Source organism: Miniopterus schreibersii, assembly GCF_964146895.1.
Source record: "Miniopterus schreibersii genome assembly, chromosome: 19".
Lineage (NCBI taxonomy): Eukaryota > Metazoa > Chordata > Mammalia > Chiroptera > Miniopteridae > Miniopterus > Miniopterus schreibersii.
In genome coordinates this window covers 22,490,412-22,510,773 of record NC_138119.1, presented here as the reverse complement: position 1 = coordinate 22,510,773, position 20,362 = coordinate 22,490,412, and the positions used below count along the sequence as shown (strand labels likewise).

The following is a 20,362-nucleotide window of genomic DNA, read 5'->3' as shown; positions in this document are numbered from 1 at the left end:
GGCTGGGTCCTCGGGGGGACCAGGCCAGGGGGTCGGGAAAAGGCAGCAGGATGGAGCAGGAGCAGATGGAGGAAACTGGAGAGGTAACGTGGCTGCTTTATCCAACGGCGGCACCACCTCCAACAGCAGCGCCATGCTGATCAAGCTTCTCAAACAAAAAATGTGGGGGTGGGGGAGGCCCACGGATGGGGAGCACAGCCCCGGTAGGGATCTGAGATGCACGCGTGCACACACACACACACACACACACACACACCACGAAACAGATCACTGACATCAAAGGCACAGACAGCCTTTTGTTCCCCTCTGTTTTCTGGATTTCTGCAATGCATCCCAGACAGAAGGATTTAACAGCCTGAATTTGTAAAACTAAAATCAGTGGCAAGACCCAGAGTGGAAGCTTCAGAAGAGAAAATCTTTGCTTTTTTCCTGGAGAGTACCATAAGAGAAAAAAAAAAAATCTTTCTTTTCAAGCCATTTGAACCAAATTCAAAGCCAGTGAACAACTAGACAATATAAAACATTAGATGTGAGAAAGGATTTGGCCAACTGCAAAGGGCCACACACCACAACTTACCCCCTCCACCCTAGAACTGACCACTTCTCCTTGGCTCCCACTGCAGCTTATAGATCCTTTAAAAATGATTCCTATAATACTTTATTGCACATGTTTAATATCCACCTGTCCCCTTTTAGACTGTAAGCTACCCAAGGGTGGATTTGTACCTTTAATCCTTCACATGGTGACTACAAACACAGGAACTCAGTAGCCATTTGCTAAATTAATCCATGACTTATATATATATTTTTGCCTTCCAAATACCAAGCCCAATAGAACATACTGCTTCCTCCTAAACTTGAAGTCTGTATTTCAGTTTTCATGCACTTGAACTGATGTGAACCTAGAAGCTCTTCCTCCAAGGCAGCCATAAAAAGAGTTCAAGCTTGGAAGGGAGGCGATGCCTAGCTTGGGTTTGATTCCTGGCTCTGCCACTTACTTAAAGGTTACTTGATTTTTTGCCCCAGGTTCTCATTTGTAAAATTCGAAGTCTAGGAAACTCAGAGAACCATTGCAAGGTGGAGTATTAGTCTCAACACTACCACCATAGTGATTTAAAAAAAAATATATGTTAGACCATGTCATGCCTCTGATCAAATCTCTCCAGTGATTTATCATTTCATTCGGAGTAAAAGTCAAACTCCTTCCATTGGCCGGCAAGGCCCTACAGGATCTGGCCCCCACGTAGAGCTCTCCTCTGCCCAGCCATGCGGGCCTGCTTACGTGAACACTCAAGTACCTGCTGCCTTAGGGCCTTTCCATTGGCTGTTCCCTCTGCACTGAGCTCTCTTCTCCAAGACACCTATGTGGTTCAAATGCCACCTTCTCAGTAAGTTGTACTACTACCTGATTAAAAATTGCAACCCAAACCACAATCCTGATTCATTATACTCTGATCTATTATTTTTCCAAAGCACGAATCCCCTTCTAACATATTCTCTACCGTTCCCTATATATATGTGCATTGCCTGGGAGTCTCCTGTGCTAATCTCACCAGCAAATCTTTCCCAAGAGCCAGAGTTTTTGTGTGTTTTATATATTGATGTATCTTAAGTGCCTAGAACAGTGCCTGGCACACAGTGTGGGCACTCAATAAATGATTTTTGAATGACTAAAGGTTGAGTGAAGGTAGTAAGTGCCTGGCACTTAAAGTCTTGATAATTGTAGCCATCAGTACCACCACTGCCATGGTTATTGTCATTGTCATGATTATGATCATGACCATGATCATGATCATCATCGGGACAGTGATGCCCCTCTTATAGAGCCTTGAGGAGAATAAAAGAGCTAAGGTATATGACGCATCTAGCACAGGGTTGGTATATATTACACAATAAATATTTTCTTTTTTCACCTCTTTTGCGGTTTTTTATGTTACTCCTTTTCTTATGGAGGACCTTCAGGACATAGTTGTAAAGCAAAATCAACGACCCAGTGCATGTGTAAGTGCCAGGTGGGCCATTTACAGAGCACTCTAGAACTGCTGATTAGCTATTGCTCCTATTACTAGCTGAGCATCGAAATTGAGTTTATGTGACTTTATATTCTTTTGATCATGATTCCCTGTATTAAGCACACTTTCTGCTACTTTTTCTACAACTCAGGAAGAAGGGTCAGGTGGAGAAGAAATGAAACCATACATTTTAGCTTTCATAATACGGGGCTTTACATATATACCAAGGGGAAACATACCTACAGAGAAGGAAAATTACATTAGTTAGTTTACTAATTACATTACCAGTTTAAAGTGGAGCGTTCTCTAGAAAATGATTTAAGCATAAAAATGATACTGAAGAATTCGAAGGTAGATATTTCCACATTAGTGGCCGGAAATAGACTAGAGGTGTTTTCAAGCCAGAAGAAATATTAACTTTTTGTTTTGCCTTTTCTCTTCTCTCTCTTATATCAGTGTAAAGGGAATTATTTCAAATGTTAAGCGTGTGCCGGTACACAAATTCTGCCTGTGGACAGTTTCCATAAAACGCAGTATTGATTCATGCCTTCCACCTCTTGGAAATGCAGAGAATGCACAGAATGCAAAGGTTCTGGATAGGACCGACCACCATGACAAGTCCCCTCTGGCTGTCACATCCACAGAGCCCTTAGGCTGGAAATGTACCCGCATTGCCCCCCTTTCTTTAGAACGCCAAGCATTGCTGTATGGCTTGTTCATCCCTCCTCTGTCAGAAAGCTATTTCTTATCATTTCTTTTTCCAGATCAAGCAATCCTGGAATGCCGCACGGAGCAGCTCCAGCAGCTGCTGATGGAATTGTCTTTACTGTTAGCCTGATGGTGTGCCATTTGGTTTTTCTGTAAAATGCTTTTACAAGGAGGCATGCTTCTCATGTCACATTAGAAAGTCAAATGGCTCTTTTATAAATTCTATACTCCTTTGATTGGCGATCATGCCCAGATGCCAACCCTTTTACCATGCCAATAAATATATCTTCTGCATAAAATGTGAATTATCTTAACTTTCTACTCGCCACCCCCTCCCTCTCCCAATTTAGGGGATAGTCAGAGTTGGTGTACCCATGGGACAGCCAAGTGTGTTTTGTCCAGGGTGGTTTCCTGGAGACAAAGCTAGGGTGTGAGTCACACTCAAGTTTAAGTACAGTCAAGGTTCAAATGGTAAGCAAATGCACACAGTAGCCCTGAAGGTCAGAAGCAGGGCTGCAGTTAGGATCCCAAAGCCAGGAGTGGGACTTATGTGAAACAACAAGGAACCATGGAACATTTACACGATGGAATACTACTCAGCTGTAAAAAAGAAGGAAATCTTACCTTTTGCAACAGCCTGGATGGACCTGGACAGTATTATGTTAAACGAAATAAGCTAGTCAGAGAAAGAAAAATACCATATGATTTCACGTGTATGTGGAATCTAATGAACAAAATAAACTAACAAACAAAATAGAAAGAGACTCATAGATGCAGAGAACAGACTGACAGCCGTCAGAGGCAAGGGGGGGGTAGGGGCTTGGTGAAAAAGACCCCAAAAACTTATGGATACTGACAACAGTGTGGTGATTATCAGAAGGAAAGGGGAGTGGGGGTGTAGAAGAGGGGATGGGGGGTAAATGGTGACGAAAGGAGACTTGACTTGGGGTGGTGCACACACAGTACAATATACAGAAGATGTGTTATAGAACTGTATATAATGAAACCTATATAATTTTATTAACCAATGTCACCACAATAAATTCAATAAATTTTAAAGAACACAACCCACTTCCTCATACCAGTCTGTACCAAGGCTCTGCTAATTCTTCATCAGGCAGTCTTTCAGCATAAGGTGCCTGTTTAAAATGCCGATATACTATCTTGGGGGCTAAATTATTAATCCATTACAGACCATTAATACTACAACACAAATTACTTTATCAGTCACTGCGTAGGCATGGCCTCAGGGAATGGTACATAGGGCAAATGTGTTATTTTTCCACATCTTAGATTATGATTTATTATGTAAACAAAAATTGCAGTAGCAATAAAACAACAACAACATTAAATAAAGAAAACAAAACAACAGCAAACAAGGAACCAAGGAAAAAGTGTGTTGGTTCCGCAGGAGTAATTATCTCAAAAGCTAGAGAATGCAAAAGCTAGTGAGTGGCTGGGTCAGGCTTTGTCAAAGGGCCAGAAGCAGGGAAGAGGTGAAGGCCAAACCCACTGGACAGTGTTTAAGACTGAGAATGGACAGTTTTTAGGTTATTTTTGAAAAAGGAATTTATTGAACACCACCTTACAAAATGAATTAAAGACTTAAATGTAAGACATGAAACTATAAATCACAGGGAAAAACTTCAAGACATTGGTCTTGGCCATGATTTCTTGGATGTAACACCAAGAACATAGAAAACAAAAGTAAAAATAGATAAGTGTGACTACATCAAACTAAAAAGTTTCTGTACAGCAAAGGAAACAATTAACAGAGTGAACAGGCAACCTTTGGAATGGAAAAAAATATTTGCAAACCATATATTTGATAAGGGGTTTATATCTAAAATATATAAAGAACTCCTTCAATTCAAAAGCATAGAACAAAACCTGATTTAAAAATGAGCAAAGGACTTGTACGGGTTGTTTTTCCAAAGAAGGCATACAAATGACCAACAGGTATATGAAAAGATGTTCCAACATCACGAGTCAGCAGAAAAATGCACAAAACCACAATGAGATGTCACCCCATGCTTATCAGGATGGCTATTATCCAACAACACAAGATAAGAAAACAAAAAAACAAGTGTTGATGAGGACTGGGAGAAAGGGAACCACTGCATATTATGGGAATGAGAAATGGTGAAGTCATTTCAAAAATCAATATGGCGGTCCCTAAAAAATTAGAATAGAAATACCATGTGATCCAGCAATCCCATTTTTGAGTACTTATCTAAAAGAATTGAGATCAGGATCTTGAAGAGATATTGCACTCCCATATTCACTGCATCATTATCCACAACAGCCAACATGAGGAAACAACGTAAGTGGAATGGTAAAGAAAATGACATTTGTTGTTATAAGAGTTCTCATGTTTCTGAATACTGGGAAAAAAGAGGTCACAGAAGATGCAACCAATCTCTTGTACATATTGTTTGTTTAAACTTATTTATTCTGATTCTGGGTCAATGGCATTTTCTTTTCCCCAAACTCTTGTTTTTCATAGAAAGAAAACAGACTCTTGAGCTGTTGCAGGAGAGGTCAATGATTTGGTTTAATTGCTTCTCCAGGGCATGAGTGGCAGAAGCTCTGATAAATAGATGGTTTTCCATAAGAGAGCAAGCAAGCGTTATGTTAACACAGCGCCTCCTTTCCCACAGAGGCCCTAGAGAAGGAAAATAAAAGACTTATTGTGTTTTGCTTCCTAATCAGCATTTGTATTTCAAAGATTAAAAAGTAGCTTATTATTAGAGCTCCACAGGGCCAGGAAATTTCAAATGAAATAAGATTTGATACTGATAAACAGTGTGCTTCCTTCCAGAAAGATCGGTTCAATATCTCTGCAGCTTCGTTAGACCTGCACATTCACTCCTTCCCCATCACAAGTCTATAGAATATATATGACATGACATTAATAGGTTTTTATTATCCTACTTTTATACAGTAGCTTAAGCCATTGGTGTCTTCTCTGTGTCAGGCACAGAATATGTGTGGATGTGACTGAGAGCACAGATCTTGGGGAAAGCATCTCCTCCTAACTGGGAATTTGTGCCACTTACATAACCTTTCTGAGATTTCATGTTTCCATCTGTAAAGTTGGATCATTTGATTTAAATGAAACAATGGAGATAAAGTCTTTACCACCTTACCTGGTGCATAGTTACCATACATGAAACAGCAGCTATTATTATTGTCAGTCTTATCAGGCACTGAAGCCATGGTCCCTGCCTTCAACAATCCTAAAGCTCAGCAGCAAGACAAGACTTGGGCAAGTACCAAGATAGCTGAAAGTGCCAAGCACTTCATGACACCTGATGCAGATTATTTGAATGAGGTAGTTGTCTATCTAGCCAGAATTCTGAAAATTTTATGCAGTAACAGGTGGAACAGAATCACACTTTCATTATTTTATTTCATCTTTTAGAATTATTAAAAATTTTGCCTTCTCTGGATACTTAAGGCTGGGGTACACCTAGTCTCCTTCCTGACTCTTTTATTTTTGATGTGTTGGTGACATCTTTTTTTCTAGTTAATTTCAGTTTACTGCAATGTGACTTAAATCTACTAGGTCACTATAATGGCTAAAATGCCATTTGTTAGATGTATTGGGCATTATGAGAATACGTAAAATATGTTCTAGAGTTACCAGTATGAGAAGGTAGTAAATTTATAAAGCAAAAATGAAATGCTCTGTCATTTCTAGTCTCTGGGAAGCAGAGGCCAAGATAAAGTAAGAAGCTTAGGAGATGGGGGGTAACCCCTATGAAAGACAAAGGGCAGAGGGAACAGGAGTAGGCAGGGAGAGCCTTCAGTTTGTGATGCAGGTCTAACTGCTTTGAAAGGAGAGGGGGAAGGAAAGAAGGCAATGAGCACTTCAGACTGCAGTGAAGTCAGAGGAAGTCTCAGCCAGCCCACTGGGGTATCCCCACCTGGCAGAATGACCGGTCTCGAGCCTGACCACGCTCAGTCACTGCCAGGGAGCCTCCACTGCGCAAGGGCTTGGGCTGAATGTTGCAGTGGATTTCAAAGGTTGTCACCTGGAGTTTGCCAGTTACCTGAATTCCTTCCAGCAGGTTCTGCTTGAAGGAAGATCTGAGGAGTACACCTCCATGGTGGCCACAGATGGTCTACAAAATGGGGCAATCAGAGAAGAGCAAAGAGCTCTCAGAGAGTAAAAGATCTATTACTGAAGCTAGACATTCAACTGAAGGATTGAAATTAAAGTTTAGGAAATTTCTCAAAACAGAGAATGAGTCAAAGAGATAGAAATATGTACAATTTTAAAAATGAGACATTAGAAGAGTAATCCAAGAAAGCCATTATCCTATTAATAGGAATCTCAGGGAAAATTAAAGAGATAAGAAAAAATTATATTACAAAGACAAGAAAAATTCCTGGAACTGAAAATTATGCTCAGCATAATGAATTTTAAAAAGACCTACACCTGGATGCAATCTCATAAAATCACCCAACATTAAAAAGAAGAGATCCCCAAAGCTTTCAGAGAGGCACCACAGTTCGCCTGCAAAGGAAGGAGAATCAGACTGCCATCAGGCTTGTAAAGAATTATGCTGGATGCTAAAAAACAAAAGGTGGAGCGTTTTATAGACATCAAAGAAAATTATTTTCTCCAGGGCACTGTGGCCACGCCTTTTATCACCTATCGCAATGAGCTGGATCTGAATTTATACATGAGATTTGCTCCAGAACTCCACCAGAAAGTGCTAGTGGTTGCTGGCATTGGCTGGGTTTATGAAACTGGGGGCCAGGACTGGCACGAAGGAAATGATTTGACTCATAGTCCCGAGTTCACCACCTGAGTTCTATGTGGCCTACGCAGACTGTGACGATCTCAAGGAAATCGCGGAGATGATCTTAGGGATAATGAAGCACATAACAGACAGTTACAAAGGTCACGTACCATTCAGCTGGCCCGGAGGGCCAAGACTACGAGGTTGACTTCACCCCACCCTCGGGAGAATCAGCACCGTACAGGAGTTTGAGAAAGCCCTGGGGGAGAAGCTGACAGAAACAAACTTTATAAAAAAGCTGTTGAGTGTTCTCCATCTCGGGTCACAGCCAGGCTCCTTGATAAGCCTGTTGGGAAATTTCTGGAAGTGACATGCATCAATCCTACATTCACAGATAATGAGCCCTTTGGACAAATACCACCACTCTAAAGAGGCTCTGACTAAGCGCTTTGAGCTATTTGTCATGAAGAAGGACATATGCAATGCCTACACCGAGCTGAATCACCCCATGTGGCAGTGGCAGCTTTTCAAAGAATAGGCCAAGGCCAAGGCCACTGGTAATGATGAGGCCACGTTCATAGATGAAAACTTCTGCACTGCTCGGGACTACGGGCTGCCCCCTGCAGCTGGCTGGGGCATGAGAATCAACGGACTGAGTCACCATGTTTCTCACAGACTCCAATCACATCAACAAAGTCCTCCTGTTTCTTGTCATGAAACCCAAACATGAGAAGAAAAATGTAGCAACTGTTGATACACTGGAAAGCAAACTCTGAAAGCATACATTGGAAAGCACACTTCTGTCCAGAAAATAATAATTGCAAGTCACATAACTCAGGCATCTTTGCACTTCTGCAAAAGATCAAGGACTCCAAGGGAGTCCTTGTGTTACTGTCATAACTACCTAGTTTATTAATATTAGTAATAGGAAAGAAGCAAAGAGGAGGCCAGACATTATAAGCACGGTCATCTGGGCAGCTTCTCCAGGAAGCTGTAACTTTACACTCCCCAGGGAACCAATGGTCCATTCCCTAGAAATCACTGGGGGAAGGGGTCCAATAAGGGGAAGATGGGTGGATGTGCAGTGAAGCTGGGGGTGATGTGATATAGGGAAGGTGCTTGGTTGTCAGTCTAACCTGGGAAAAAGATAATTGACCAGAGGAGTGGAGCCAAAAAATTTGGGAATACATAATCCCGAGACAAAGAACTTCTCTTTCTTTTGTTCCACTTGCTTTGCTTCTACTTCCTTGCACGTGCCCGTGCTCCCTCCATAGCCGAGTGGACCCTACACGCACCAGACTGCAGCTGGGGACACAAGCTAACCCAGCCTGATGCTGGAATGGACTGTGCAAATATGCAGCAGAAACTCTGGGCACTGGCTTTGATCTTAGCCCCAAAGAAGACAAAATGGGACTTTTTCCATGGCGGGATGGAGGGAGATGGGACCTTGGAAACTCGGGTTTAATTCCACGAAAATAAAGCTTCCCATGATACCTCATCCTCCTGTGGGGACCTCAGGAAATTGTTATTTCCAAAGAATCCCACTTCCACCAGCAACAGGTGGGGACACAGAGGACTCCCCACCGGTAACACTTGTATGTTACTGTCCATTTGACCATCACAGTTCAGTCCCCAGAAAAGAGAGAAAAGGAATTATGAATTCCGTTTATACTCCTTGTGACCAAATTGTTTGTCTTTAAAAAAAAAAAAAAAAAAGAAAGAAAAAAAAAAAAGAAAAATGGGGTGCAATAAGAAGCAAACCCAAATGTGATGTTGATTTAGCAAATGACACTGTGGCAAAAAGGAAAATCTATTTGGCTTTGATGCTGGGAACAGTCTCTTTAAAGTGGCTCAAGACCCCTGGTACTAACCTATAAAAAATGGAAAGTAGTCCTAACATTCTACTTGGCCAAGCAGTAAATTCCGTTTACATTGTTATGTGAATGTAGACAATATTAATTCATTTTAAAGTTTCAGAGTCAATCCACGGACAAAGCAGAAATATTGGTGAAATTTCAGGACAAATTTCAATTGTTAATAAATATTTGACAATGTAAAATAATGCATAGCTGACAGATGGAATGTGGGGTAGGGGGAGATAGGCAGAGAAAGGGTAAGGCCATTTTTCAAAATGGAATAATACAGAAGGAAGTTGGTGGAAACAAATAACTTAATCATATTATTTAATGTCACAAAAGTAAGTAATGGAAGAATTAAAAACAATATAAATACTAAATATTGGGAAAAGGATGGGAAAGAAGAGGTTAATGTGAATAAATTTTCATTTCTCATGAGCTAATTGATAATGACTATAAATTATAATTAGTATATAGAGTTATAATTATAGTAACTGTACTTGTGGAAACAACTAGCCAAAGAACTAAATACAGGAACAATGAAAAGACCTGAAAATAAATCAAGAGCTGGCTGGGAAAATACCAGTGTTCCCAAGTTGTTCGGTATTATTTGATTTTTACCAAGTACAATTATTGTTTTGATAAAAATTAAAATTAAAAACAAAAGAACCCTTAAATCTTGCATTGTCTAAGGCAACAGGGGTTGCCACTTTAGCTACAATTTTATAGCACATGCATCCTAGAGGAGTAGATTTTAAATTCTTTTATATTCTTTGTCCCTTCAGTGAAGCAGAAGATTGTGTGACTCATTGCTTCAATTCCTCCTCTGCTGCCCCCTCCTCCCTCTCCCGCCCCAAACTCTCTCTCTAAGACACACACACACACACACACACACACACACACACACGCACACATGCACACACTATGCCAGAATGAATAAGGAAATTGGCACATTTCTTAAGGAGACACAAATATAGTAGTCACCATTTTTAATTGCCTGTCATAATTACATTATTATTTCATGCCCAAAATAAAACTGTGCAGACACTGGCATATTGTGAGCATTAAATTTGTGGTGACATAACAATTAGGAGAGTGTTCTGTAACCACTGATCTGGACACCATCCAGGGCTCAAGCCTGTTCTTTCCCTGGTTTTTTCTTTGCAGGTTTTTCAGGGCTCAGAAACAAAAAATGTACAGTTTGAATCTCACCTCTGGGTCAATAGCCAGCTTGGTTAGGGAAACGGCTTCAAGCATGTAGAAAAATGGGAAGATTTAGACAGTGAACACCCATGATCACATGACTACCTAGATTCTACTATTGATATTTTAGGTGATTTGCTTTATGGCGTACCCATCCATCTGTCTGCTCAAGCCCCTGTTTGACAGCCTTGCATCTTAATGGACTAATAAAGATTTTTTACAGTAAATCCAAATCTTTTATATCCATGTTAGCAAGGAGCAGACTGACAGATCTCAACAACAACAACAAGGGGTTGGACCAGTCTCTCTTGGTTAAAGCTTTGAATAGAAGAAGTTTTTAAATAAAGCATTTGTTTCTCACAGAAAGTAACCATCTGTTCTTTCTGATGGGTTCTTTGACTCCTATCATTTCTAACTATGTCTCTAAAATAGATTTTTCAGAGAATTGCTTTTGGAACAATGGGGAAGTGTCCTTAGGAAAAATTCACTGACTGATGTGACCCAAAACCAGAGGAGTATGTGGATGGAGCACTTCCTAGGTGATGATGATAATAATAACAACAACAATAGGTTTTGAAAAATATCCAAAAGCTGTTTCGCAATACCACAAAGATTTTCACATTACATCGCCAAATCCTGGAGGAGTCTAAGAGTCTAAAACCCTGAGAGGGAGATTTCCAATCCTGAGACTCAGATAAACATCTCAGCCCCTGAGGACTATCTGAATACCAGGATAATTTACATGCCCGAGTTGCATTCCCTTCTTATTGACTAGATCTCACTCTGAGATTTGTGTTTCTGGTTCTAGTTCCTGGATTCAAGACCCACACATCTGGGTTTTTGTTAATTTGTTTAGTTGTTGAAAGGTGATGCTGAGCTAGTGCTGGTCAAATTTTAGGTGCAAAGGTAATAAAGCAGAAGCAACCCAACATAGCCATTTTTGAAGTGTAAACACAAGTAGTTTACATCCAACTCTAAAATAGGGAGCATCTATTCTTGGTGTCATTTGTCTGTACCCTGGCATAAGATTTTCATTTGTGCATTACATCTTGATGGGTGAGTAGGGACAGAAGAGTGTCTTTGGGGAGTACTAGGGAAGGTGAAAGTAGTAAGTGGTTGGAGAAAACTTGTTGAAAAATAGGAGACTGAGGAAAAATCTTGCCAGGAAGGGAGAAAAGGCCTTATGTGCAAAGAGTATTGGGAACATAAACAGAATCCCAGGACATGTCAAAGAAGAGAAAGTAAAGATGAAAAGTAGGTAACAGTGTAGGAGAGAAGTGTGAGCAACACCTAAGTAAGTTAATATAGACTGAATGGCGAACAGGCATCCCTGACTTCAGCTAGGAAATTCTTGAGTAACCAGGCACGATGTGATCAGGTCTGTTCTGGGTGATAGGATATAATAAAAATGAGATGAGTAGTTGGGACTGGTAAAATACCCTCAGAGAAGCTGATTTGACCCACAGCTCCAAGGATGGACCCTCATTAGCTTAAGCTACTTAGCACAACTTATCACCTTAGCCACAGAATTGGCCTGTGGTCTTGGAGAGAAAAGTGCTCTGTCCTGGATGGTGTGCTCTATGGATGCAAAACTTGGAACTGCTGCAGCCACGTTGACACCATGAGAAAAGACAGCCTTACCCATGGAAGGCAGAAAAATCAGGTCCTTGAGGACAACATTGAACCACTGGATCAACCCCCTCTGAAATTTAAATGACCCTTGTACTTAATAAATTTGACCTCATTATTAAATAGCTACAAATTGATAATGGTGTTGTTGTAGCCCAGAAGGCATCACTAGCCTAGCTAGTAGTGTAAATTTTACCCCCTTATTAGAAAATAATATTTTATCACATCCTCTGGCACATAGACAATACCCAATTCTAATAAAGGAGGGAGAAAACAAATCTCACTTCACGCAACACATATTATTGCTGAAAACCAAGGTTAGAAGCAAAAGTAAGATACCATGTTTGTATTAGCAGAGTGGTGGTGGTGATGATGGTGGTGATGATGGTGGTGATGGTGATGGTGGTGGTGGTAGTGATAGTGGTGATTATGGTGCTGGTGATGGTGGTGGTGATGGTATGGTGGTAGTGGTGATGGTGATGGTGGTGGTGGTAGTGATAGTGGTGATTATGGTGCTGGCGATGGTGGTGGTGATGGTGATGGTGGTAGTGGTGATGGTGGTGGTGGAAGTGGTGATGGTGATGGTGGTGGTGATGGTGGTGGTGGTGGCGGTAATGGTGGTGGTACAGTTGTGACCATGAGAGGTGAGGAGGAGTTGAAGTTGAAGTAAACTATTATATGGCATATATCTCTCCCATTTGCCCTCTATGACAGAGATAAAATACCTGAGCAGGCAGGAACAGTGATCAGCAAACAGGTTTCTTCACATTTTCTCAGTTGCTCTTTCAAATTCTTTCTGTGTTTCTAACATCTAGTAGCTCACAAGTTGGGGAAGATGCTACACTTTTCTTCTGACTTTTCAAGGCAGAGAGCTACCTAAAAGAGAAAATCATATCCAGTAGTATAATGTTAGAACTCTGTTCTCATACTGACTTTTCTAAGGAACCAATGTATCCCCAAATAGTTTCTTTCTATTATTGGTAAATAACTGCTCTCTTTTCCAACGCGGGGATAATAAACCAGCACAGTCTTACTGAGATGCTCAGAAAATCTGCTAATATAAACTACTTGAGAAATACTCAGGTACTAGCTGGGAGGAGAGAAGAAATTACAACCACAAGAAATAAGAGTTGTCATTTCCTTAGTATTTATTTCCAGGGTTGTATGCCCAGGTTAGTGTATACACTGTGAGTGAAACCCAGGAGCCCTTTCCTAAGGATCCTAAACAAATTTCGGAGATCAAACAAGGCATCATTCTGGCTAATAAACGGGGTCATAAAGTGAACACAACGGTTTCCAAGCAACCATTGCATGGGGGGAGATTTTTTTTTCTTTATGAACTGAACACATTAACTTTTATGACAGCTGACTTTCTTCTGAGAGCAGCGGTGTTTCTCATTTATCAAGACTGTGTGTTGTGTGTTACTGGGAGACAGAGAGTTAATAAGCATGGTGCAAATTTTAAAAAGAGGGGCTCACCTTTGGGGAGGGCTAAATGAGAGGCACAGGGCGACTGCAGAAAGGGAGCAGCTTCCTTAATGCCTGTGTCCTGTGGCCAGATCCTAGAGCTACTCAGAGGCATGAGTGTAAGCAACAGAAAGGTCAGGGGTTAGCCTCCAAGTAAATACCCAGTGGCTTCTGGGGCTTACCCCAGGAGAACACGGGTCAAGGCTATCATTGAAGTCATTTATGTACCAAGTACATAAAGAGGTCAAGGAGACAGTCTCTGCTCTCCTGAGATCTACGCTCCATTCAGGAAGACAGATCATGTACAAAAAAGGTGGGACAGCATGCCCAACACGGACAGCTAGGGGCTGAAGGAGTTACAGCCCTGATGTTGCAGGAGCTCAGAGGATTGCAGTGAGCTTGGGTAGTTGCGGAGTGAGGGGTGGTTTTGAGCTGGACTTTGCAGAGAGAGTGGTGCTGAATGGTTGGGTGGGAGAAAACGTGTAAAGGGAAGTCAGAGAGATAGAAGGGTAAGACAGATTCCAGGAAATCCGCTGACCCCCTGCATGCCCACAGATTATTCCCTCACCTCTTTTTCAAGCAACAGTGTTGTATGTAAAGGAAGATGATTTGAATGAGTAAGACAAAGTGCCAAGGAGGCCTTCCCGATATTCTTAAATACAACAACACTATTGTAGTGCTGGCTTCCTATTACTTCTTTGTGGGTAATCGCTTTCTCGGCGTAGAAGATATGAAAGAAAGGAAACTGTGGGCTCTGATCGTGATAGTAACCCTTAGAAAACTAAAAAGCAACAGCAGCCCTTCTCCAGAACTTAGGAGCAGTAGGAACATCATGTGAGATCAGAACTCACTTCAGGCACAGTATAAAATATTTTTTAAAAGTTTTCTGGACATCCACTTAGGAGGAGATTTCAGGTCAGGAGTTAAATTAAGAAATTAGTCATTAAGCACGAGGGCAAATCCATCCGCGGCTCGACCTCTGCGGTCATCTGCCCTAATGCCAACACCGGCCTCAAGGCCATCATGTGGACAGAGGGGAAAAAATGAAAATATGGGAAATGATGACCACATCTGCTGTAAGTGTCAGTGATCCCGGAGATCTTTCCTGGAAGCGCTGAATGGTTTCCATCTTCTTAATGAGCAACGCCTCTTGGGAAGGCAGTAGTGATGTCATCTGGATGGCAGAGACCTGTTAAACATGAGCTCCACATCAACTCAGCTGCCTTTTAGGGTAATAATCTCCTCATCACTTGAAATGCTCAAGCCATGGGTACAAGGCTTAAGTCATGCTCCTATCCTGTTTATTTCCCTCCTTACCCATAGGGCAACCTCTGCTGCCTGCCACCCTGGAGAAAAGCCCTCCCATCTATCTATGCTGTGACCTAAGTCAACAACACAGACGCCTCTGTTTTTTCCTCACTGCAATTCCTGTTCGTCTCGTTACTACTCTCAGTATTTTTCCTGCCTGTCCCTTCCGCCCCGTTCCTGTCGCTTCTGTCACTGATGAGGTTTGCACCATCGCGCAGCTGGAATGTCACAGGTCTCCTCGCTGGCCTCCGTTGCTCTCCTAAACCTATTCTCCACAATGAGTCAGGAGTTATCATTCAAAAACAATTCTGCTCATGTTACTCCCCCAGCTTAAATCTTTCCCTGCTTCCAGGATGGGGTTCGAACAATTCAGCTGGCACAGGCAAGTCTTGAAGATCCGACCCCCGCCTACCGCATGAACCTTATCTCTGACCGCACCCCCATGTCTCATCCCACAGCCCGGCCAGGCTGAGCTATTTTCATGGTCTCTGAACGCACCCCACTCCTTCCTGCGTTCTTGTCTTCCCAGGCTTCCTTGTCTGGAATGTTCTCTTAGTGACCAGTTCTACCTGGCCCACGAAGCTCACCTTTGAAGGCTCAGCTCAGGAATTATCTACAAAGTCTTTTCTGTCCATGCCCTTAAGAAGAACCATTTCCTATTCAAATTTCCCTTGAAAGCTGGACGGTCCTCTGGTCTGACACACACCTACTGTGCTTTCTGGTTTCCATGCCTCTCTTCCCTCTCAGGCTGAAGACGGAGATGAAGATGCCACAGTCATCCCTGTGTGCACTCATATTTGTATTGCCAACTGGTCCCACGTTAGGCTCTGCCAAAGGGAGTGCTAGAAAGAAGCTGCAAGACTGGAGGCGGAGGGGACTAGCCTCTTCCTGTCTGCTTCCTGGTCCTGTGCGCAGAACTCCAGCAAGTCTTTACCCTCCTGCAGTAGCAGCTAAATCCAGTTTGCAGTTTCTCTGGCCCTTGCAGAACCAGCCTCCTTGTGCCCCACAAAGAGACTACAGCATGGGCCAGCCGCCCCCTCCCCCAAGGCCTGGATCCCAGCCTCAAGCATCTAAGTTTCTGTAACTCCAACCTCTTTCTTTGTTCCCACATAGAGGTGGGAGCTGCTTCCTGCAGTTGTACCTCAAGATGCTCGAGAGTTCTCTTTTTACACTTTTAGTTACCTAGTTAACAACCACATCTGGTTAACAAGTCTTCAGATTAAATTTACTCTGTGCAAATAACTGGTGTGTTTTTCATTTTCTGACCGCACCCTGACCAATGCAGAACCAAAGAAATCCTTTAACAGGTGGGAGTCTAATTCAGATCTCTTCCCATAAAAATACTGAGGGATTAAAAAGTATTTTACAAACAAGAATCCACTGCAAAAAGGTTACCTCCAAAACATCCACTGAATCCGTAATGTTTTTTGCAGGTAACTTTATTCAGTACACCTTTACTCTAGATCTTCAATGCAACATCGTTTTGCAGAACTCCTGGCTAATCATTGTCGGTTACCTCCTACAGGGCCCTAAACAAACCCTTTGTGACTAGTCCCAGCCCAAACCAACCATTGTCTTGCTCCTCACTCCAGTTCCCTAGTGACTGGGCCCACCATCCTGAGCACCCAGTCACTGTTTTCTGTTGATCTGTCATTTGCATATGTCTTCTGCCAGCCCCACCACCACCACCACCTGAGAACAGGACCATTTCATCTGTTCCTGAGAACCCTCCAGGCTCAGCAAATGGTACGCAAATAAAAAATGAAGGAATTAAGTGTATAATCAGGGAAAAGGAAAATCCATTTGCTCTGAGTTATCACTGTTCATTGAGTGGGGGCCTGAGCACAACAGCACTTGATAAACACTGCTGATCACTCACCAGTATACTTTATAACCCTAGTTTCTCGTGAGTGCCCTGCCTGTTTGGCTCTCATTACTTGGATCTAGGTCTCTTATAGGAAACATTATTTTAATTTCTATGAGTTAGTGACAGAGGCAGTCATAGCAGGAAGAACATGAGTTTGGAGTCAGAAAAACCTAGGTATAAATTTTGAATCTGCCACCCACTACTTGTATGACCTTGGGGAAGTTACCTCACCTCTCAGAGCCTCAACATGCTCATCTGTAAAGTGGAGTTATAATAATACCAGCAAACACGTATTAAGTGTGATAGGCCAGATATGTTCTGAGTGTTGTACATATATTAACTAATTCAATCCTCATAAGAACCCTGTTAGGTATTCACTATTATTACCCCCTTTTAGAGGCAAGGAGACCAGTCTCAGAGAGGTTAAACAGCTTGTCTGAGATCACCAGCTAGGAGTTCTTGGGGTCCAGCTGGAGAGCCAGGCAGTCTGCCTCCAGGGCCCAGCTTCCTAACCATCTGTTCCATTGCCTTTTTCCTTTCCTGATTCCCAGAAACCTCACTCAATGAGCTAATATATGTTGAGGGTGTGGCCCATCTAAGTGCTGCATACACGGAGCGATTCTGGCACCTGGGAAAGAAATTCAGAAGGAGCTTGGATTCAGTAGCGTGGGTTCAGATTAGATTTACCACTGAAATGACCTGGCTGGTCCAACTGTTATTTTTGGGATGAACAATTTGGCAAAAGCCTCTGCCTTAAATAGCAGCAGAACATTTTCCTGCCATCCTTTGTGGACAACTTGGTGAAAGGTATTTGGGTCTGTAATGTTTCTTCCGTGTTGCTAAGGAAAAGGTGATGTCGCCAGATAAAAAGGTGCGAGATAAAAATGGAGCCACGTAATGCCACTAGCACCAGCCACTAAGAGAGCACACAGGATCAGTTTACCCTGCTTTGTGTCTTGTATTCCTTCCCTGTGTCCATCACTACCTGAGAATATAACATTTATTCATTTATGTGTTGTCTGTCCCAGAAAAACATAGGCTCCAAAGGACCAAAACTTTATGTATTTCCTTCCTTCCCTTTGCCTAAAACAGTGTTCCGCTCAGAGAGGGTTCTAGTGAGTACTGGTTGAATGACCAATGGACAATGTCTTCAGTACCAGTGTCTCCACAAACACAGAAAGAGTCTTCACATGCCGTTGCTCATGCCCATGACTGACGGCAACGGGGGATCTAATCCTGAAAGGTGACTACGCAGGTCCAGGCACAGGGCAGAATCAGAGCTTGAACTTCCTCGGTGCCGGGGTACCGGGCACAGTTTCAGCTGCAACAGCCGGACAGGGACTCAGAGGAGGCGTTTGAGGACGGATCCGAGTGAGACAGGGAGGTGGTGTTGATGTCAGCACCATGAATAAGGCCCAATTTGAGAAATTCCTTTCAGAATTTAGTACCAGAAAAAACGTCTTTCTCAAAGTATCACTGAGGACTGAAGAATTCTGTGCTCTCCTGTTTTGCTCTGGTTGCTTGGAAGCTTAATAGTGGTGTTGGCCTAGGTTATCGTTTAGAATCTCTCTCTTTCTCTGTCTGATATATTTATTTTCACTTTAATATTGAAAATTTAATGTATCTGATATATACATAATCTTTTCTATGTTAATAAATTTGTATCTGTTTCTTTTATTGCAAACCATCTTACATTTAGAAAGTAGAATATAAATGTAAATATCCAAATAAAGAAAGAATTCAGAGAAAACCAGGCACAGCAGGTGTGGACATTGATCTCAGGCTGCTCTGCACACGTGTCCTTGCTCTCCAGGTAGTGCCCCCCGCTGGTCTCAAGGGCTACAGAACAGAGGGTGAGAGGTGTGCTCTGGCCAGAGCCACCAGGAGGGCTGGATGGGGGCGGGCAGGATGATCTTATTGATTCAGTCGGCCTCCTAAATCCCAACCAAACCTCCTTTTAGCTACTGACTTCGCTCCCTCCCGTGTGGCTGCCACAGCCACACATGGCCCCTGGCTTAGAAATGCCACATATGCTCCCCCTAATTGATATGTGACGCGTCGTCTCACAGCTACGACAGCAGCACTTTGGGGGCTGTCTCTTTGCAGAGTAAAAGGCAGATGACAAGAGAGCTTTTGTCTTTCATACGCCATCTAGACCGTGATATGCCCAATGGACAAGCCAGGCGTCAGTGGGTCTCTCCTTCAGTGAGAGATGTGACATGTGTCAGGAAAAGGAGCTAGCTCCCTCTTCGTGTCAAAAGCTTGCTTCTTGCCTAGTATCTGGGATAGCTACCAGGGGGGCTCACTTTGTCTGATGGGTGTGCAAAGCTTAGGCAAATCCCCCCAAACTGACCCCAAGGCAGCAGTTTTCCTCCAGGCAACTGGATATTAACGATCCTGGTCTCAGCTTGACACTGAATTCACCCTGTGGCCTGAAGTAAATCGCTAAACCTCTCTATACCTCTGCTCTCTGGGTTGTAAGATAATAGTTCTGGGGTTTGTTAATAGTCAATAAATCGTGATACACATCAATAAATATTAATCAAAGCTGACAATGATGATGGTTTTGCAAATATAAAAGTGACCTAGGAAGAAAAGCTTGTCCCGCTCTTCCGAGTGATTTCCATAAGCTGGGCTGGTGCCCAGATGATACTATGAAACTGTGACACAAAGAGACCGGTATTTGCAGCTGATTGTCTTATTAGCTCATCCTGCTTTATTTATATTTAGATGGCTGTCTAAGGGGACGCCGCCAGCATCCCATTCGTCATGACGGGGACAGAGGTGTCCCTATGCCGTTAACCTGTGGTATCAGTGTTAAGGCAATACCAGCATGGCCTCAGCCTGGGGCACCAGAGGAGTGGGGTGCAGCAGAGCATGAAGCAGACTGGGAGCTCCCCAGTAAGTGGGTCTAGTGAACCCCAGGGGCTGAAGGTCAGATTCGGACAAATTAAGGCAGAGCTATGTTCCTTGAGGAGAGACATGTTCAAAGCATTTTGTGCTCAGTTTTTTAAAGTTCAAGGCAGTCTATTGCTGCTGCATTTACATGAAGGAATTCTTTCCAAGGCTGAAGCTAGTCATGCATTCAATAATGTTTTATTGAGCGTGTGTCGCATGCACTGTGAGCACTTCTCTCCTCAGCCCTGGAGATGCTGAGCATGAAAAAGACATGAGGCCTAAATTCAAGGAGCTTACCGTCCAATCAGGAGGACTGGGCAGAGACAGACAGCTCAGCACAGAGCGGCATGTGCTGTGGAGAGGTAAGTCCAGGTGCCACGGGAGACAGAGCAGGGGCATCTCAATGCGGCAGGAGCAGGCTTGAGCACCAGAGTGTGACAGGCAGCAGAAAACAGGAGGATTCACTGGGAGCCTTTATGAGAGAGCAGTTTCTGAGACCACCTCACTCCCAACATAGTGGGCAGCTGATGTCAGTCTCCAGAATAAATTAGGGTGCCCCTCAAGGCACTGAATGGCCCCAGAGAACAGACCTGCACCTTCTAGCGTTTAGAAGTCCTGAGAAAAGCAAGGCTTTCTTCTGTCACCTACTGTGGTGGCAGTGTG

General features: G+C 42.8%; 1 long non-coding RNA gene across 1 annotated transcript in view; it reads right to left on the bottom strand.

Moving 5' to 3' along the window:
* Positions 1 to 20,362, bottom strand: part of LOC308548745 — a 103,034-nt gene that overhangs the window by 36,436 nt on the left and 46,236 nt on the right. Inside the window, exon 3 of the long non-coding RNA XR_013997660.1 lies at positions 12,885 to 13,035. This is a non-coding gene — a long non-coding RNA (uncharacterized lncRNA). The remainder of the gene's footprint in view (positions 1 to 12,884; positions 13,036 to 20,362) is intronic.